The sequence below is a fragment of the Patagioenas fasciata genome, chromosome 3 (assembly GCF_037038585.1).
Source record: "Patagioenas fasciata isolate bPatFas1 chromosome 3, bPatFas1.hap1, whole genome shotgun sequence".
Taxonomy (NCBI): Eukaryota; Metazoa; Chordata; class Aves; order Columbiformes; family Columbidae; genus Patagioenas; species Patagioenas fasciata.
This window is the reverse complement of record NC_092522.1, coordinates 116,930,804-116,950,040: the sequence shown is the minus strand read 5'-3', so window position 1 is coordinate 116,950,040 and position 19,237 is coordinate 116,930,804. Positions and strand designations below refer to the sequence as shown.

At 38.6% G+C, this 19,237-nt stretch overlaps 1 long non-coding RNA gene across 1 annotated transcript; it reads left to right on the top strand.

Annotated features, from left to right (window-relative positions):
* Positions 1-948: 948 nt before the first annotated feature.
* Positions 949-3,806, top strand: LOC139827780 (uncharacterized). The gene is made up of 3 exons (XR_011738717.1): positions 949-1,133; positions 1,552-2,013; positions 3,300-3,806. It is a non-coding gene; the product is annotated as an uncharacterized lncRNA (long non-coding RNA).
* The last annotated feature ends 15,431 nt before the right edge of the window (positions 3,807-19,237 follow it).

Here is a 19,237-nt window from a genome sequence, read left to right as displayed (position 1 = left end):
TTTTTGAGTATTTAGAGCATGAAAGAAGTTATATTTAAAGCCAGCTAGAGAAAACAGTTTCTAAAGGGAAGTTAGCAGTGGGAACTAAAGGAGATATCTGTGGTAGCCAGGAAAGATGCCTGAAGGCCATAGCAGGATGGGGCAGCTGCCTAAATAATTACAGCTCATCTCAACAGAAGCCCCATATTAAGAAGTAGAGGAAGAAAAGGTACCGGCAGTGGCAAGGGGACAGTGAAACCTGAAGGACAAAAGGGCTCTCTAATTCACAGACAAACTGAACATGCCTTGCTTTAATATTCCTAGTTTGGTGCAGACAGGCTCAAAATCTTGTGTCAAGGTGACAAATGGGACCTGAGTGGACTGGTCAGGCTGAAGCACTCCCAAGGTGTGCAGCACACAATATCCAAGTGTGGAAATTCCTCATCTCCACTTCCTCCTTTAAATGTGGTTGATATTAGGGGCTGGATATTACCTGCATTCTTCAAAATATCTTTGGCTCTAGATATTAGACAGGTATTTGAAAGCATTTTAAAACAGTGTATTTAATGATGGGGGATACCACCTGGGAGTCCGAGTGAGACTTCAAGCTGCCTGAGCTAATTGGATTGCTATTATTTGAGATAATCTTATTGGGATGCTTGGAAATGAGTTTTATTCTTCATTAAAAGGACAAAGGGCTGCGTCTTTAAAGGGCAACACTAATGTATGCACAGAGGGCAAAAAATAATGTTCTCTGAAGCTCTCCATGGACTCCTGCCAGTTGTGACTAATGTTGGTGTAGGTATTAGGAAAACACAGACAAATGTGATGATGAAGTAAGAAGAATGGAGATTAAAAGAAAAGTGGTTTGAAAGCTCTACTCATACTACTATATGAAGAATAATATATGAGGCCTGTGTAATGAAAATGATAATGTGTTCTGTCATTTTATTTCAGATAATTAGACTGTGATCCTTGAAGCTGTTTCTTATGGCTGAAGCTCTGTATCTGGTTGGAGTCCTCCTGCATTTCCTATGGTTTCAGTCCAGAATCCTTTCCTGCTCCCTAGTTGGAGATGTAATGGGTCCAGCCCTGAGAAGACACTGATGTTGTGATGTTCTCATGGGACTATGGGACACAGTGACAGGGTCCAGGTAGGGTCCCCATCATGCTGCTGGGTGGACTTCATGCTCAGGCTCAGATCCAGAGGGACCTGACTGACCACAGATGGACACTCATGCCCAGAGAAGAGGGGAAGAGGTGCTGGGTCCAATTAGAAATGACCTCTAATTCCCAGCACAAAATTGCTGCTGGGAGGCATGTCAGATTCTGGTAGAAAATTGCACCACAGGTCTGCTGTCTTCCTTTCCTAATCCTTTCACATTAACAGATCCACTTTGTTTGCTGGCTGTAGTAAAGAAAGCAAGATAGATATAGGATTCAAACAGAAGTTCTACCTTCAAGTGTTTGTCAAAATAATTCTCTATAAGCGAAGAGCTGCTCTCTATGACTTTTTGGGGGCTATTTTCCCCCAGAGTGAAATCTGTCAATCTGTTCATTTTTATTTTCAAGTGCTTTCCAAGCATCTTCAGCGGAAGCAAACAGGATACCATAACCCTGAGTAACCAAAGATGAGTAAGTTTATTCTCGTCAAAGAAAACAAAGGTACAGTGCCATGTGATCTTTCATTGTCATCTGAACAAAGCAGTTCAGCTCACAAAAATGGAGTGCAAATAAGGTGCAGACAGAGAATTGCTTGGTGAATAAATGTGAACAGCAAATGCAGGAGATTTTGAGTCAGCCTGTGGGAAATGCCTGAAAAGAGAAAGTGTCTACCTTTATTAACCAAAGTATTTGCTAACATGCCTTGCTTTGTTTCTTTTTTCTTTCAGATGCCACATTCAGCTGTGTCTGAACTGCTGACACTGGTGAGAATTGTGGCTCTCTATCCTTCTGCTAAGATCCATGGAGTATAATTTGCCTTTTCAACTTGATATGGTAGTGTCTTCGACAATATATAGACAACTGGTCATGGTAAGTGATGAATATAAGTGAGAAGAATTTTGGGCTGCAAGTTCAATATAATTAATGAAGTGTTACTAAAGCGTTTTGAGAGAAACTGGTTCCTGCATTTACAATGTGCTGTAATGATTTAGTTAGAAGTCTCCCTTCAGACTCAGTATACAAGTTACAAATGATGCAAAATGTTGCTGATCAGAGATATTGACAATTGCTCATTGGTATTGACATATACAAGAGTCTCGACTGGTTGCCAGTGCAATTATGAACTGACTTTAAAGACTTGCTTTTGGCCAAAGGTTAAAAAAGGACCTTATTTCTCATCCTATTTTAAAGTTTCTCTTATTTTGCTCTTCAGTTGTTTCCTACAAGAGATCAAACTAATAATAATAATAATCATCATAATCACCATCATAACATACTGAACGTTTCATGTGTTCTTCTACTTCATCTTCCATCTGGCTGTTCAGGATTGTTCATTCAGCTGGAACAGGTGGTGATGACTTCTAAGAGATATTTCCAGTATTACCTAAGTAAATCTTCCTTTCTGTCAATCAATGAGGTATTTGGAAATAGGCTCAGGTTTTAGATTTTGAATATGTTCTTCAAAAGAGCCTAAGTGATTGAAGAGAAAAATCTCACAGGCTCTCCCACTGAACTCAGGTTCTTACTGAGTCAGCTGGATTTCTACCTAAGTCCCTGTGTCCCATATCACTTTTGACTAGGAATATGTGAAAATATCATGGGAGTGTTGAAAATAGAAGTTATAAAAAGTCACTATCTTGGAGACGTTTCTGAAAAAAAAGAGTAGAAAACAGCTCCTTGGAGAGCCAAGATCTAAGAATTTGACTCAAGCCTACAATGGGTCAGAGAACCACAGTAAAAGTGGCTCTGAAATGGACTGGTGTTGAATTAGGGAAAGGAAGACTAGTTAAAAAGTTTTGGTTGAACTGTGGTCTTACCCCTGTATTATGGCTTGAACTTCAGAGTGCGAAGTTGCAGAGTTTTGCTGCTGAGATTTATTTCCTTTAATTTTGCGTGGGTTTCAAGAGGGCACTCCTATCACCTGAGATGCATTATTCTTGATGCAGCCTGAAAGAAAGCATTTGCTCCTTGAGAGTATGTGACATATAGTGCTCATGCTTCTGCCTTAGAAAGTCTGATGGTTATTATAGAAATGTTATGTTTACTCTCCACTCTAGCTGCTCTGTTTCTGCAGAAAAAAAATATCCAACAAGTTAATGTAACTCTTTTGGACTAGCACCGACAAACAAATCTCTGTCTCCTTGTGCCTGAAACAGCTGCTGGTGATTACCCTCCTCCTGTGGAAACAGAAACACATCTGGTGTCTGTATAACTGCAATGAAACAGAAAGGAAAGGAGCCAAAACATCTGTCCCAGGTGTGCACAGCTGCATCATCCCAAGACTACTTTTCCACATGAGAGCAATGTCTCATGTAAGCAGTGGGCTGGGATGGTGATTAGGAGAAAGAGGAAAATGCAAAGGTGGCTTTTGTGCTCCCCATTGCATTTGAACCATTCAGCTTTGTCCTCAGATCTCTACACGTTGTTCACTGTCCCCATTCTTCTTTGTCTTCATGGTCATTTTAAAAACACTGTTAACTGGCCATAATTAGAACGTTTACAATCTTTTATGAAAATTTCCTTATATGAAGACCAATATACCTACCACTTATCTGTTCCTCTAGTGGCTTATGTTGTGACCTGTAGAAATAAAGTAATTGAGAAGCTTGCTTTCTGTCTGAAATATCATCATTTTGATGTTGTTCACCAACAAAATGCATCAAACCAGAAGCCCAAACACTGTGGTTATGAAGTAATCCTTAAAGAACTGTAAGATTGAAAACAAAACCAACAACAAAAATAATACATGCAGGAGTAAGACTTGGAATGTTTGACAATGTATGAAAAGGAAAGGTGACATTCTTACATGTTGCCTCATATTGGTAATGATTTTCATAAGAAAAATACTAGATATTGTGAAATAGTTGGCAATATGTTTGTGTACTGTAGTGTACAGAAGGAAGTCCATATATTTGTTTGAATTGTTTTTCCTCTTACATTTATGAATTAAAAGTAAGTCTAAAAATTCCCTCTCCCTTCCCCCCCCGCCCCGAGCGAAACAAAGGGTTAATTAAAAAAAAAAGTCGTCTGAGTTTTTTTGTTTTGGTTTGTTTTTTTTTTAGTATCTGGGCTATTGATTTAGAAGACAACTGCATGAAAGAAAACTCTCAATGTTTCTTCAAAAATCTAATTTCACTTTCGATAGATACTTTGCTGAGAAACCATTTTCTGTCACGTGAGGGGAAGATGTGACACAAATTGTGCCATATTAAAACTTATTCTAGCTTGAGCCAAATTCATTCATACAAAATCAATACAGGCTGGATGCTGGCAAAGCTGCTGTAATCTGGTATTAGCTGTAGAGGTATCTAGAGGTAAGAGGTTACTAAGAACCAGCTATCAGCAGGGTGTCAGAAGGTGACAAATGCCAGAACTTACTTGACTTTACATTGTCATGTTTATCTGTTTTCTTCATTTCATCCTTTCCATTTTTCCTTCCCTGTCAGCATATGTTGCTTTGCAGTAGTGCAACCATAATTATTGTTGTTCTCTCTTCTATACCTAGCTCATATTCCCATTAGAACCCCCTTTTTACCTTCGTTTTGTTTTATTTTATTTTATTTTATTTTATTTTATTTTATTTTATTTTATTTTATTTTATTTTATTTTATTTTATTTTATTTTATTTTATTTTATTTTATGTATTTTCCATTTGGGTGATGGATAGCCTTGATTTTATCAAATTCACATTAGTTTAATATGCCAAAGAAAGTGAGCAAATTAGAGAAAAAGACTCCTCTGCAGTTAATGACAACAGAGAGAGTGACAAGGGGTATTGAGAAGATGCAGTTGTGGGAAAGAGAAGAACTATTCCAGTGTGAGAAAATGCTCTTCATTGCAGACAGTGTTGATCACTGGTAATTATATCCCTGCATTTTTCTTTGCTTATTTGAAGTCAAAGTAAAACTGCATAATCATGTATATTGCCCTGTCATATCCAATAGAATGATGTTTTGTTTTCTCCAAGTTTGACTTTGGTTCCCCTAGTTCTTATTTTCTTTATACTTTCTGGCTATTAGCTTTTTGATTTCTTCATTAATGGCATGAAGCAGAAGTGCATGGCACCATGTGAGACAAAGAGCTACCTCTGTCTCTGCACACAGTAAGTTGATACAGATTTATTTTATTTTACTTTTTAAAATGACTGTTTTCTCTCCAAATGAATTGCCCAAATTCCCTCAGCTGAAAATGTGATAGCTGTTGAGACCAAATGCTTGTAAAGGAGAGGAATAGAGCAGGCTCATACATTTTCTGAAGAATTTTTATAAGAATCACTCTTTACAAAATTTCCCAACTGATTTCTTACGTTATTACTCCTCCGGCTCCCAATAATGCTATTTAGACGGAGAAATATTCCAACAACATATCTTCCCATTTACACTTTGCTTTCAGCACTGGCCTATAAATAGTCCATTATGGACTGAAAAAAAAAACCCACAAAGAGCAAAACTTTTCCTTCATGTTGCTTAAAAAATGCAGTCTAACTAATAGCTGTTTGGCATGCATGTGCTAGTATAATTTAAAAATTTTCTACCATGCTAAGCATGCAGAGGTGGACTAATTTGATTAATAAATACATAAAGACAGTAAACAGGTAATTTTATATTCACAGTGCAGACCTGATTACTATGGAATATCTCAGCCTGTTCAAGAAAATACTATGAGCAAAGCCTGCAGCACCAGGAGCAAGCCTAGCAGACCCATTACTATGCCATGAGTGGGTTTTGGGTCAGTGAGGTTAAATAAAACTGGCTTCTGATGAACCCAAATCTAAGTAATCAGCTTAGACAAGGTAGTCAGGATGTGCTAATGTAACGCCCACCACAGAACTCAATGTGGTAGTAAAACCTGGGCCAAATTCTACCTGCCGTGCCTGTGGAAAGTAGTCCCCATTAGCTTAATCATAATACATATGCAGGAGGCAAATGCATTAGCAGACAACTAATCAGAAGAGCTTCTTGGAGAAGGCAGCAGGTGGCAGATGCCTTGAGGGGTTGCTCTGATTAGCAGCTTGCACCACTACTTCCATTCAGTGCATTAGTCTCCCACTGCACCAGAAAAGACTGGAACTAGGGCCACCTGCTGGTGTAAAAAAGACGAGGTTTATATAATCGCAAGTTATCCACTGATGAAAAAGTCCTCTTCCGCTATTTGTGCATGTGGGGGAACTCCTAGATGTTGGTTGCATACAGTGGACTCACATTCCAGTCCAGTTCTGTGCTCCGCAGTTTTAGAAGGAGTGCAGTGAAGGGCTATGAAGATGATGACGGGTCTGGAGCATTTTTCTTACGAGGAGAGACTGAGAGAGCTGGGTCTGTTCAGCCTGGAGAAGAGAAGCTGAGAGAGGATCTCATCAATGTTTATGAATATCTCAGGAATGGGTGTCGAGAGGATGGACCAGATTCCTTTCAGCAGCGCCCAACGACAGGATGAGGGGCAACGGGCACAGGCTGAAGCACAGGAGGTTCCATCTGAATATGAGGAGAAACTTCTTTACTTTGAGGTGCCAGAGCCCTGGAACAGGCTGCCCAGAGAGGCTGTGGAGACTCTTCTTGAGACATTCAAACCCACCTGGACACATTCCTGTGTGATCTGCTCTGGTGAACCTGCTTCAGCAGGTGGATTGGACTGGATGATCTAGAGGTCCCTTCCAACCCCAAGCATTCTGTGATTCCGTGATTCTGATTTTGAACTTCTGATGCCTCAATATGAAATCTTTGGGCAGAGTTCCAGGTTTCTCATCAGTGTAGAGGAAAGCTCATCTAGTATATTACAACTATTTTTTTCTTGTCATGAATCTGAGAAGATCATAGCAGAGAAATTCTAAACCTGCTCTGACATCCAAAGCCTTGTTTATCTGTGGTTACATCATTTTTCAGCCGCAATGAAATAACAGAGGCCTGCCAGCTTTAGGGAAATTAGAATACTTACACAAGTGTCAGCTAAACTCAGTATGGTCTAAAGTCCTTAAACTATGTATTAAGAGATTCTTAAATGGAACAGTTTGTTCTGGATATTGGTATTCAACCTGTTAAATTAATTGCTTGAAAGTAAATTTTCACCAAAATCTCACTCCCTACAGAATTTTGGTGTTTTGTAGACTGCCAAAGTGATGTGCCTTCTGCACAGGATCTTACTAAATAAAGCTAATGAGGATCAAATCCTACTCACTTACAAGTACTTGTTTATCTGAACAGATGCTGGCACTTATTCCTTATTGCATGACTTGGAGGAGAACAGTAGAACAATGGCAGTCAGCAGATACTGTTAACTACTGTTTTGAAGGGATGGCAGTACTGGATGGAAAAGGTAAACTGAGAAAATTGAGAAGGGCTGTCCCAGTGAACCCAGGAAATGTCTCTAGCTCAAACAGGAGGAACTTGTGAAAGAGAAGAGAAATGACTGACTGATGACTGAGCAACAACAGTGAATAGCCAGCCTCTCAAAAGAAAGCATGTGTTCAAATCAAAAACAAAGGTAAAAGCACTGATTGTTAACCACAGGGTTATGGTAGATATTGAGGTGAAATGTCTTTATAAAATGATATTGCCACAAAACCAAAATGTATAAACTAGCCATGAGCAAATTAGTTTGGATGTTAAAGTGTTCCCAACCACCAATCTGATTCCTGAGCAGCCATCTCATAAAAGTAGTTGAAGCGAGAAACCATTTTCAGAGGCAACTTGATAACAGGATTATGTGACGAGGTTACAAGATAAGACTGGCAGGATGCAATTATCCAGATCCCTTCCAGGCCTTTTCCCCTGGGAGAAAAGGGGAAATCAGAAGCAGTGGCTTACAATGCACTGCAGGTGTGTATGTGGCCCGATATATAACCTCAGTTTGCCAAGGCTGGATACTGATCCAACTAATCTAGAAGTACTATAATGATCTGTTCTCCCCATTAGCCTCTATATAAGCATGTAACTGTTAAATGAACTGTCCAAAGATATGTATTAATATGCAGCTGAAGAATAAAACCGCTTGTCCTTCACTGTAGCAGTGTTCCTACCTCCAAAACAGTCTCATGCTTAAAAGATGTCAGCAAGTAATAAATATTAAAACCTCAAAATAGCAGTGATGCTACCAGAGACAAGAAAGCATTCAGGAAAGTTTGCAGCTCCTTTGCCTTTTCCAGATTTTTGTTTGCAGATACTTATCAGCAATTCATCAACTTGTCAATTTGCTTCATAATCTCTGAGTGCTCTAGCTAAGATCTAGCCTAGCACAAGCAAAACTTTCTCTTCAGTTGCTAGGTAACTCCAGTGCCTGTTCATCTGTGGGACCTGTTATCAGCTATTCACATCTTTATTTACTTTTCATCTTGACCACAGTAATGTGATATAACTGGACACAGAACCTCCAACATTTAAGAGACTTTGCACAGTTACCAGTGCTGTAGTCCATCTTCTCATCAACACGGGCTGTCCTCCTCACAAACGTTACCTGCCATTCAACTCAAGTGAAAAGGAGTTTTCAGTTCTTGTCTTTGGTTGGTTCTGTGCGTATTTTAAGACTACTTTGAAGACGTGAATGGAAATCATTCTGTATGAGATTTGATACTCTAGTACAATGGGTAATTTAGTCATAATGTTTACATTCAGCCTTCTAATACTGGGGAGGAAAATAAACAAAGAAGCACACAAATGGACAAAAGCCTTTCCCCAGGAACCAGGCACCACGAACTCATCAGTATCTGCTGTAAGAAATAGGAAAGCAACATAAGTATTTTGAAAACATTTCTCCTTTGGGAAAAGATGAAAACACAGAAAAAATACGCACAGCCATGTTTCTTACTGCATTGTTAGGAATTCCAGTGAGAAAAATGACATAAAATTATATGCAAAACAAAAGAATAGAAGAACAATTGACTTTATCTTGCTGAATTGCAATAGCTTCTAACAGCCTTATTCTGTTACTCTAACAGAAGAAAACACCTATTTCACATATGACAGTGAGACATCCTACTTCTGAAATAATTGCTCCAACTACAAATCTAGGGACAATGTGAGGATACAACAAACAGGTGGAGCAGAAGTTCAAGGCAAGATGTAGATGACTGTGGGAGATTAACTAGGAAATGATCAGAGAGTATCAGCTACCTAACCAAGATTCCAAGGGCTGGGGAAATCTGTTTTGACACATCTTTGCTTGCATTACTGTCTACCAGAGTAAGGTTTAGTTGATAGTGTCTTTTAAATATAGAAATCTATATATGTCTCTCTGTCTATATATCTGTCTCTCTATACAGAGGCATTTATCAACTAAATACATACAGAATTTATTTAATTTTTTATTAAGGAACGACTAAGGAAACAAATTCAGAATGCTTCTGGCTGGAAACAAAACCAATCCTGCAGCTGTCCAGTCACAAGTGGATCACCTTTTTTTTTTTTTTTTGCTTTAATTAGAGAGTAAATGGACAACTTTTGAGAAATTTACTTCACAAAATTTCTCAGCAAACAGGAAAACATTATGAACTTCTGAAGGATTCATTAAAATAGTTTTAAAATCGATGAATCCACTGAACTAAATACACAAATAATAGAGAAAGATTTTACAAGTGGTTTCCTATAATGTGTTTTGAGTGATAATAAGACAGCACTCTTCAGGTGCTTCATCAATTACTAAAGTCAAGAGGCTCAATTTCCATCATAAACAGACAGCCTTCTCTATGGAAAATGGACAAATGAAAAGCTCTAGATAGATAAACACTCCAGGATGCTGTATATAGCCCAACCCTGTTGGTTTGTGCTGATAGTTCTGTCTGTATCTTTTAATATTTAAATCTCCCTGACCTCCCCTTTTCACACTACTTTGCTGGGAAGATGTAATGTTCATAAGTTTATCATTTAAGATACTACACACTAGAACACCTTGAACTTTTGTTTTTCTCAAGGTTTTGAAGCTACATTCAGAACTCACAGTACAGTTGAAAATTATTTCCACACAATATTATTTCCACACAATATTATTTCCTCTTCGATGTGAAAAACCTGATGTATTGGAGAAAATCTATATGTTTAACCTTTAGACCATCCATCCACGAAATTCAGGTTTGCCCTCTGACAAGGTGGTATATGTAATATCATCTATTTTTTATTTGTGATACGCCAGTGATGTGCATGGAACATTAGAAGTGTAATAGCACACAAGGCTTTTTATAATCTTGAGCCATGATTTTTTTCAGGTGATTGAGGCCTCCCTGGAAGAAGCTATGTCCACTAAGTCTGCTGGATTTGTTCTTCAACCAACAGTTCCTTTCACTATCCATTCTTGCTTTGATTTCCATCTACGCTATGTGATGAATAAGATGGGAAATGAATCTATGATAAATAAATCAACATCAAAGACAGCAATTCAGAATTAAGTTAGATGAACAATCTTAGAAATACAGTTTCAAATTTTTGAGGTACTTGGCTTTGTATCCTTGACATACTGTTAGTGCAGTGTTCTTTTAATCACACACATAGATGAACATAAATGTACAGAGGGCAATGTAGACAAGGAACATATTCGCTTGTGAAGGGATAAAATTTAGGGGGTCCTGGAAAAAAATTAAGTTTCTCTGTACTTTAAATAATCACATATTACTTTTAAATAACACGGCAGGGTAGATAAATAGTTTTCAGACTACCTTCTGCAGCTGCCCAAATTAAAAGTTATACCACAAAATACAAGTTTGATCTAAGTGCCCTTTCCACTGCTGTACAGAACCATGATCCCCATTGCTGCTCCTTTTTCTTACAATAACTTATTTTCCATGACCCTTTTTCAGCAAGAGGGCAAACCTGCTTTTTAGATTAAGTTAGTCTGTTGGGAGATAAGACCCCCCAGAGAATGAGAAAGGAGTAGAGTTTAGCTCTCACATGTTGTTGAATGCTTTAATCACTGAAAAAAAAGATATGGAGATACTTTTCTTGGCTGATTTTGAATTGAACTCAGTGCTCTGTATGTGTATTAAGGATAATTTGTTCAGGATTTAGGTAGCATTTAGATGCTTTCCAGCTGCTGGGGAGTTGCGTTACTACGTAGGCACGTCTGCTTCTCAAACTGAGGAATACAGTTGAAGTTTAGATGTCTTGTGAAACATATAATCTAATATAGATAGTAGGTACTGCTAGATCTAGGTTGTCTCTGACAGTAAGTGAGAAGAACTGCTCCCTACAACTAATGTACTTAAATTCCATTTAAGATTATTTCCATAGTGGAAGGTATGAATAGAGACCCAAGTGATTTGTAGAAAAGAAAACATGACAGAGGGTAGGTGTTCATTCAGAGATTGAGGCATTCAGTCCAGAAGGATGAGAAAGAATATTCTAAGTGAGAAAATGAGATGGAGTGCAGTCTGGTCTTATCAGGAAAAATGAAAGAACAAATTATTTGCACCTATACTTTTACATTACTGAATGACATGCCTTTACATCTGTGAAAACAGATAACACAAGGTAGTAAGTATTTAGTATCACAGGAAGGAAAGAAGTCAACAAGACAAATCTGGTGGTTATCTTTCCTGGTAATACCTAGGAGAAAATGATGCTTTCCCTTGCATGAACCCACAGCGGAGTTTGTTATACCCAGCTTCATGGTAAAGAAATACATTGTGGACTATTAGATGCAAACACGGTCTCTGACTTGTGAATTCTACAAGCTACAAATCACTGGAGGTCACACGAATTTTAGGTAGGTATTATTGCATGTGTTTTCTGGCTTCTCTTTCATCTGCTGTTGATCAGTTTGAAAACCAGATACTGGGCACTGTCTGACCTGCTAGTCTTGTTGTTGTGTTCTCAAGTTAATATGAACCGTCTAAACTACTCTTCTGAGGTCTATTTGCTTGAAGTGGGAAGACACAGTTCTCCAGGAGATTTATCCTACCTTAGCACCACCTTGTCAAGGGCAAAAGAGTAAATTTCTGGTACTGCCTATACTGGAAAGGAAATAAATAACAAGTTTAAATTAGCCATTTGGCTTCCAGGTAGATCAATTTAGGGAAAGTGATTCCTGTAACTGGTAAGGTTGGTTCGCTGGTCTAATTTTTATCTTGCTGGAAACTAGAGAAAAAGGCTAAACGAAACTGTTTGTTTCCCCTTTAACATAAAATGCTCAGATTCTCCAATGATACCCTGCTACAAATCACTTTGCTTTTCTCACCCATCTTTCACACACAGACACTTATCTTCACCAAATGCACATTAGCTCCTTCTGTGGGTTTATCTGCTCAGTCTCCTGACGACCAGCATTGAACCAGCCTTTTTTTTTTTGTTTGTTTGTCTGCCTACTCTTTAGGAGACTTAATGGATGTTTTATTCATACTCACTCTCTCCTTCCATCTGGAGAGCAGGATTTTTAAAATTTCCTTGTTTCAGTGTCTGAGCAAAGTCTAATAAAACATGTAGTATTCTTTGGGCAGAGGAATCTCAGCCAACCAGTATTTCAGGTTGCTATTGATAGTAGAACTTTGGAAAATTAGTTGGCAAAATTTTCACTTTATTGAGTGGAAGGTGGTCTTTTTCCTTTTCATTGTGAATTCCAACAGGAGAGATTTTTGGGTTTAAAAGGAGGATGAATAGTTTTACAAGTCATATCCTTGAAGAAGTATCCATATTTGGGACTTTAAATAAAACAATGAGAGTGTAGTGCCTTTGCTTCATTGTATTAGTTCACAGTTGGATCAGAATATACTTGAAGTGAAGACTTATAATGGAAATGAAGCTTTGAAATTTGTGCATCACAATAAAAGATGTCATCTCGTGTGTTTTCTCTAAAAGATTAATTTACCTTACATAAATTTTTTTTGTTGTTGTTGTTTGTTGTTGTTGTTGTTGTTTTTCCACCAGCCACATATTTCTTCAAATGTATGCTAAAATTTAATTAAAATTCCTGAACTCACATTCACCAGAGGCTGCCAGTTGAGTTTTAAGTTAGATACTTGGATATCACAATTTTTGGTAAGTCTGAAGCACATATTCGCGCTGATATTTCTTCACAAAAATCTACTGCAACAGAAATCCACGAATGTTGGTGATCAGTCAGCTGCACTGTTGAGTCAAACCAGTTGAAAAGAGGAAGTGGCATACTTCTTGTTTGTCTTGCAGATAGTATCTTTGTTTCGTCACTGCAGTTAACAGGTAGCATCTGAAAATTTTGAGTGTCAGTCTCAAATATTGACTCTTCCTTATGTAATAAAATGGAATACTGGGAATATTGTCATATCCTGGGTTGCTGAAGCTACTTGAATCAACACAATGCTCGAGTAGAACATCTGCCCTATGCTTATCACACTGTCTGCCTCTGCTGAGATAAAACAGCAAAAAAACCAAACACAAAACAGTGAGGATTTTTTAGTTTGTAGCTAGCAAAGAGATATTCTGCAAGTGGAAAATGAGGCAAAATAAATATATACTTAGAGAAGGTAGCTAATGCAGGGAGCAGCCCCCTCCTGGATATTTTAGTGAATGCAAGTTTCTTCTGGGAACTTTTTAAAACATATTGTTCAAAACTTGAAGTACATAAATCCATAGAATCCTGACGTTCAGAAGCCCAGGAATCACCCACAGTCCATCAAGGAAGGAAGATGGTGATAAGTGACACCCAAATAGACCATTTCTTTGATTCTTAAACGTATGGTTTTAGATACTACTTCTTAAAAATATTAATTTCAAATTTTGATTAAAAATTGCCTTAGGCAATGGGCTCTGAGCCCAGGGTAACATCTAGTTAATGTTCTGTGGTGCTTCTTTCTTCTGTAATCTTACTGAGATGTTATTCAGGAATCAGAAATGGATTCAGAGAGCAAGACAATTACTAGCCTTGCCCTCCTCCTCATGAGGCTCAACAAGCCCATTTCCACCAATCTCTCCCCATAGGTGTTGTAAGGTCCTAACTGCTTATCAGCCCTGCATAGAACCTCTTCAGTTTCTTAACAATGTTCTCGAACTGGGGGGCTCAGACCAGGACTAACCCTAATGTCTACCTTCCAGACTTTTTCTTGATCTAAAACTCAGGCTTCCAGAGCTTTCATCTACAATCCTGGGCACAATGGCTCTTCCTTGTTTGCAAGCAGCACCACAAGTTGGACATTGCTGGTAGCACTGGCACACAGAAAATGCCACTGTTGCTCTGCCCTCCATCCTCCCTAGGCTCTAGTTTCAGGCATTTGGCAGAGATGCACCACAGTGTTTTTGAGGAACTCTCACTGCCATAGTCTTGGCTCAAATGTGTTGAGTTTATTATGTCCTGAAAGCTTTCTGGAACTCCTCCACTGGAGCTACACTGCTGAGCAAGGCTGAGATACTCTTTTGGCACAAAAACTGTTTAGTGGCATAGAACCATTGTGTTAAAGAAAAATTCTGCCCCTTAAGTGAAGTATGAAAATGCTTTGTCCCATTGGATTTCATTAGCTTATCTTTGCTACTATGGAGTTTGAATTGCTGCATATTTGAGCACCAGTATTTATCTTCTACTATTCTCTCAATAAGAGTGTGCTAAGAAAGAACCTAGACTTTTACAGGCTTTCTCTCTTTCCTCAAGCAAAGCTGTAATTGGGTCATCATTCTCACCAAAACAGTCTTGGTAACTACGCTTACACAGTGCTGGAGCTTGAAGATATTACATGTTACACAACATTTTCCAGGAAACTCATTAAAATTTAAAAGTTAACTTCCTATCAACTGCATGAAATGGGTGGAGTGTGCGTTAAAATGAGTCCTGAATACAACTTGAATGACGTTACATAATTTTATAATGATTTAAGACCCTCTCTACTTGGCAGTGAGGACACCTGGGTTTCCTTTGGTAAGCATAAGGCATTTTTGCAGATTAATGTACCCTGAACTTTCTACCTTTCTGACATATTCTGATGCTGGCTTAAAAATGGTAACATTGCTGGGATACGAAGTCTGTAGTCTCTTTGCCTGAAATGTATCTGGATCTTCTTCATATTTACCAGCTTCCTTCAGACCATCTTACTGATCTCTATACTATCACTGTACACACAACATGCTGAATATTTAAAAAAATTAATTTTTTTTAGGATTAGGAATATGCACCCTGACAAACAGTAAAGGATTATTTGGAATAATATTTTTAACTATCAAATAAAATGGAAGAATAATATGTGACTATTGCTTTCGGAAAGACTATTGTTAATAGAGAGGCTCCCCAGCTCTATAGGTTGTGCTGCTCTCTACACAGAGGACAGTCTTCTTCATCTTAATTCAAGAAACATATTCCTGAGATACATAAATTTAAATTTATATAAATGTTAATCTATAATTAGGCCCTGATTGCTACACTTCCATGAAGTCACAGAAATACTAATCTGGCAATGTATTTGGTTTGTGTGGCAAGGTTTTGGTAGTAGGGGGACTACAGAGCTGGTTTTTGTGAGAATCTTCTGGAAGCTTCTCCTGTGTCTGATAGAGACAATGCCAGCTGGCTCCAAGATGTACCTTCTACTGCCCAAGGCTGAGCTCATCAGTGATGGTGGTAGCACCTCTGGGATAATATATTTAAGAATGGGGAAGAAAACCCAAATATGTTCAACACCAACAGCAGTCAGAAGAGAAAGGAGTGAGAATATATGAAATGACTGCAGACACCAACATCAGTGAAGAAGGGGGGCAGGAGGTGCTCCAGGTGCTGGAGCAAAGATTCCCCTGCAGCTCGTGGTGCAGATCATGGTGAGGCCAACTGTCCCTCTGGAGACAATGGAGGTCCACAATGGAGCAGAGACCCACCTGCAGCCTGAGGAGGATCCCATAGCAAAGCAGGTGGATGCCCAAAGGAGGTTGTGACTGCATAGGAAGCCTGTGCAGGAGTAGTTCCTGGCAGGACCTGTTGCCCCATGGAGAGGGGAGCCCAAGCTGGAGCAGGTTTTCTGGCAGGACTTGTGACCTTGTGGGGGACGCATGCTAGAGCAGTATGTTCCTGAAGGGCTACACCCTGTGGAAGTGACCCACACTGGAGCAAGGAAGAGTGTGAGGAGTCCTCCCCCTGAGGAGGAAGGAGCGGCAGAGGCAACCTGTGATGAACTGGCCACAGCTACCATTCCCTGTCCCCCTGTGTTGCTGAGGGGGAGGAGGCAGAGAAATCGGGAGTGAAGTTAAGCCTGGGAAGAAGGGTGTGGTGGAGGGATGTTTATAAGATTTGGGTTTGTTTCTCATTAACCTACTCTGATTTGATTGGTAATAACTAAATCTAGGTTCTGCAAGTCGAGTCTGTTTTGCCATTGCCGGTAATTGCTGAGTGATCTCTCCCTGAGACTTCTGTTGTATTTTCCCTCCCCTGTTCAGCTGAGGAAAGGAGTGATAGAGTGGCTTTGGTGGGCACCTGGTGTCCAGCCAGGGTCAACCCACCAGAGGCAGCTAGAGAAAAGCTAATCTCATGATTCTTCAAAAAATATTTTTAAGTAGGGATGCATTCAGGTTGTCTGTGAATACCTAATTACCTAATGTCTTTGTTATGTGTATACTGTGTATACCTGTTCTTGAATTTTAAGCAAATTTACAGGGAATAAAACACAGTTTAATCAGAATACACTGTTCTCTCATTTTTCAGTATCTATTTATTAAATAGTTGCTAAGATTAATCATTAGTCTAGTATTTTAATGAACTAAATAATCAAAGATTCAAAGAAGATAGACAACGTTTATGAGAGTGTTAATGAGTTATGTGATATGTCAAATCTCACCCAGCTGGATATACTCCTTTTTGCTGCATTCTTATACTAATAATATGCAATATTTTACATTAATATTTTACATTTTTACAAAGATTTTACATTTTCATGAAATATAACAAAAATAAGTGGCCAGATATGCTCCTTAGGGTGACTCAGTTTTCTTTTCTTGAGATGAATGGATTTTGGGCTCATTTCTTTGTTCGTATTAATGTATTTTATATTTACAGTTTAGCTCTACTGGTTTACTTACGCCTTTTTTTCTGCTTCCTGAGTCCCAGTTGTTGTCAAGGGATTGATCTCACGAACACATAAAATTTTCTTTTTAAATGATAAATAGATGTGACATTTTACCTTGAAAAAGACCTGGGACATTTTAAAGATTTTGAACTCATTGTTTAGGTTGTTGAATGTCCTCAGCTACCAATCAATGAGAGGTGAGAGTCACTAGCTTAAAGCGAAAGGCACTTGGAAGAGTCTTCGTCCTGCTGTGACCATAGGTGTTAGTGGCTTAGTTTAAGTCCTGTATTAGAGAGTCCCCTAGTGAAAAACTGAAGATTAATTGCAGGTGTCAAGGTCTCTAATGAAAGTTAGTTGATACAGCCTCATTGTCTTCAGTTAAGTAGAACTGTACCTACTCAGCAATACCTTTTCCCAGGTATTTCTCTTGCTCCTTAAAATACCTTCTGTGGCTTATCACTCTATATCCTGTTTTCTGGATCTTATATTCATTCTTAGTTGGATGCTACAAGACAGAGCCTCTAAAGACCAAAAAAAAAAAAGAGACTGTAGCAAAATTTCTGTTAGAAGATGGAAGGGGAAAACAAACCAGTACCATGAAATAACAGTGTGCAGGTAGGCAACTGGTAAAAGATACACAGGTTGGAGCACAACAGCTTTGCATGTTTTTCTTACTGATCCACATGGAGACACCTGAATGTTGATTCCTACACCTACAAACAACCTGGACACGACTAGACACAAGCAAAGCACAAGGTCCTGACTTTACAGACACTCTTCATGGGACAAGTTCATTATTCAGCTGTATTTGCTGGGCCCTAGTCTTTATGGTGGTACTTCTTGCAGGTTAACATTAAAAAAATAAAGCACATTTTTGATACTGCTGGTAATATTTCACTGGATTATATTTACTTATAAAGATGCAAAATTTTGTTGATAAGGATGTATGCAAGTTTCAGGTTGCACTCTGTAAAATGAAGACTTTGTAACTGAGTGCTTTTGAAATACTGTAAATGAGCATGTTTGCATAAAATATAACTTGGGAAAGTAATGTAGTGTTAATGACACTTTAAATCATGTATATGTATGAGGACACTCACCTCTTTTAATTCTATTAACTCAATACACTTAGAATCATAGAGTCATTTAGGTTTGAAAAGATCTTTAAGATTATTGAGTCCAACCTTAAACCTAACACTGTCAAGTCCACCTCTAGATCATGTCCCTAAGAACCTCATCTACCTGTCTTTTGAACACCTCCAGGGTTGGCTACTCCACTGTGCAGCCTATTCCTTAAACACAGGCACCTGGTGACAATTGAAACACCTAAAAATCCTCTGCCCGATTTCCAGCTGCTGTTCCAGGTGTGCATGGGTCTCCTACAAGTCCTGTATCGTATCTGCCAGCTCCATGCAGATATCTCAGATACAGTTGAAGGATTAAAATGTCTTTGGATACCCGTGTTTAAACAACAGAATTGAACTCTGTGAAAACTTGCTATCTACCCTGGACTTCTTAGCTAAGGCCTTTCAATGGATAATGGACAGAAATAGAGTACTTGTGAGGTGATTTTCTCATGTCATCTGGAGAGGAGTCCACAATAGAGAGGAGGAGAATCTGAAGATGATTATCTTTACTGATGGCAGAGACAGCCCCACACTCAGTCACCTCAACCAACTACAGCCATCTTTAATGCCAGACATGTCCATCTGAACTGGTCATTCCAGGCTCCATGAATAGCAACTGAAGATAAATGGGCATTTTTAATAAGAGATTGGTTTTACCTAACTTTTAGTGTCTAGATGACATGAAGCAATAAATCCCACCCTAGATACTTAATTTTTTAAAACCTTTGAAGTCGGTGGAATGAATCTTATATATACTATTTTTGAAAGAAAAACTTCTCTCTGTTTGCACATACATCTCCCACTGCTTGAGCTCAGTACTGAAAAAAATGCAGATTCAAGTCCCCAAATTACACTAATTAGAGAATATTCATATAATGAAGTTTTAATAATATATTTACTGAATGAAAATTCTGAAGGCATGAGTAGGATGCTTGTGTTATATGATCTGAGTTCCAGCTTTGTCTACGGGGGTGAATTTACCTTATAGGTGAAATCTTGATTATAGAGCTCCACACAGCTGTGGGATGAGAATTATGTAATTAAT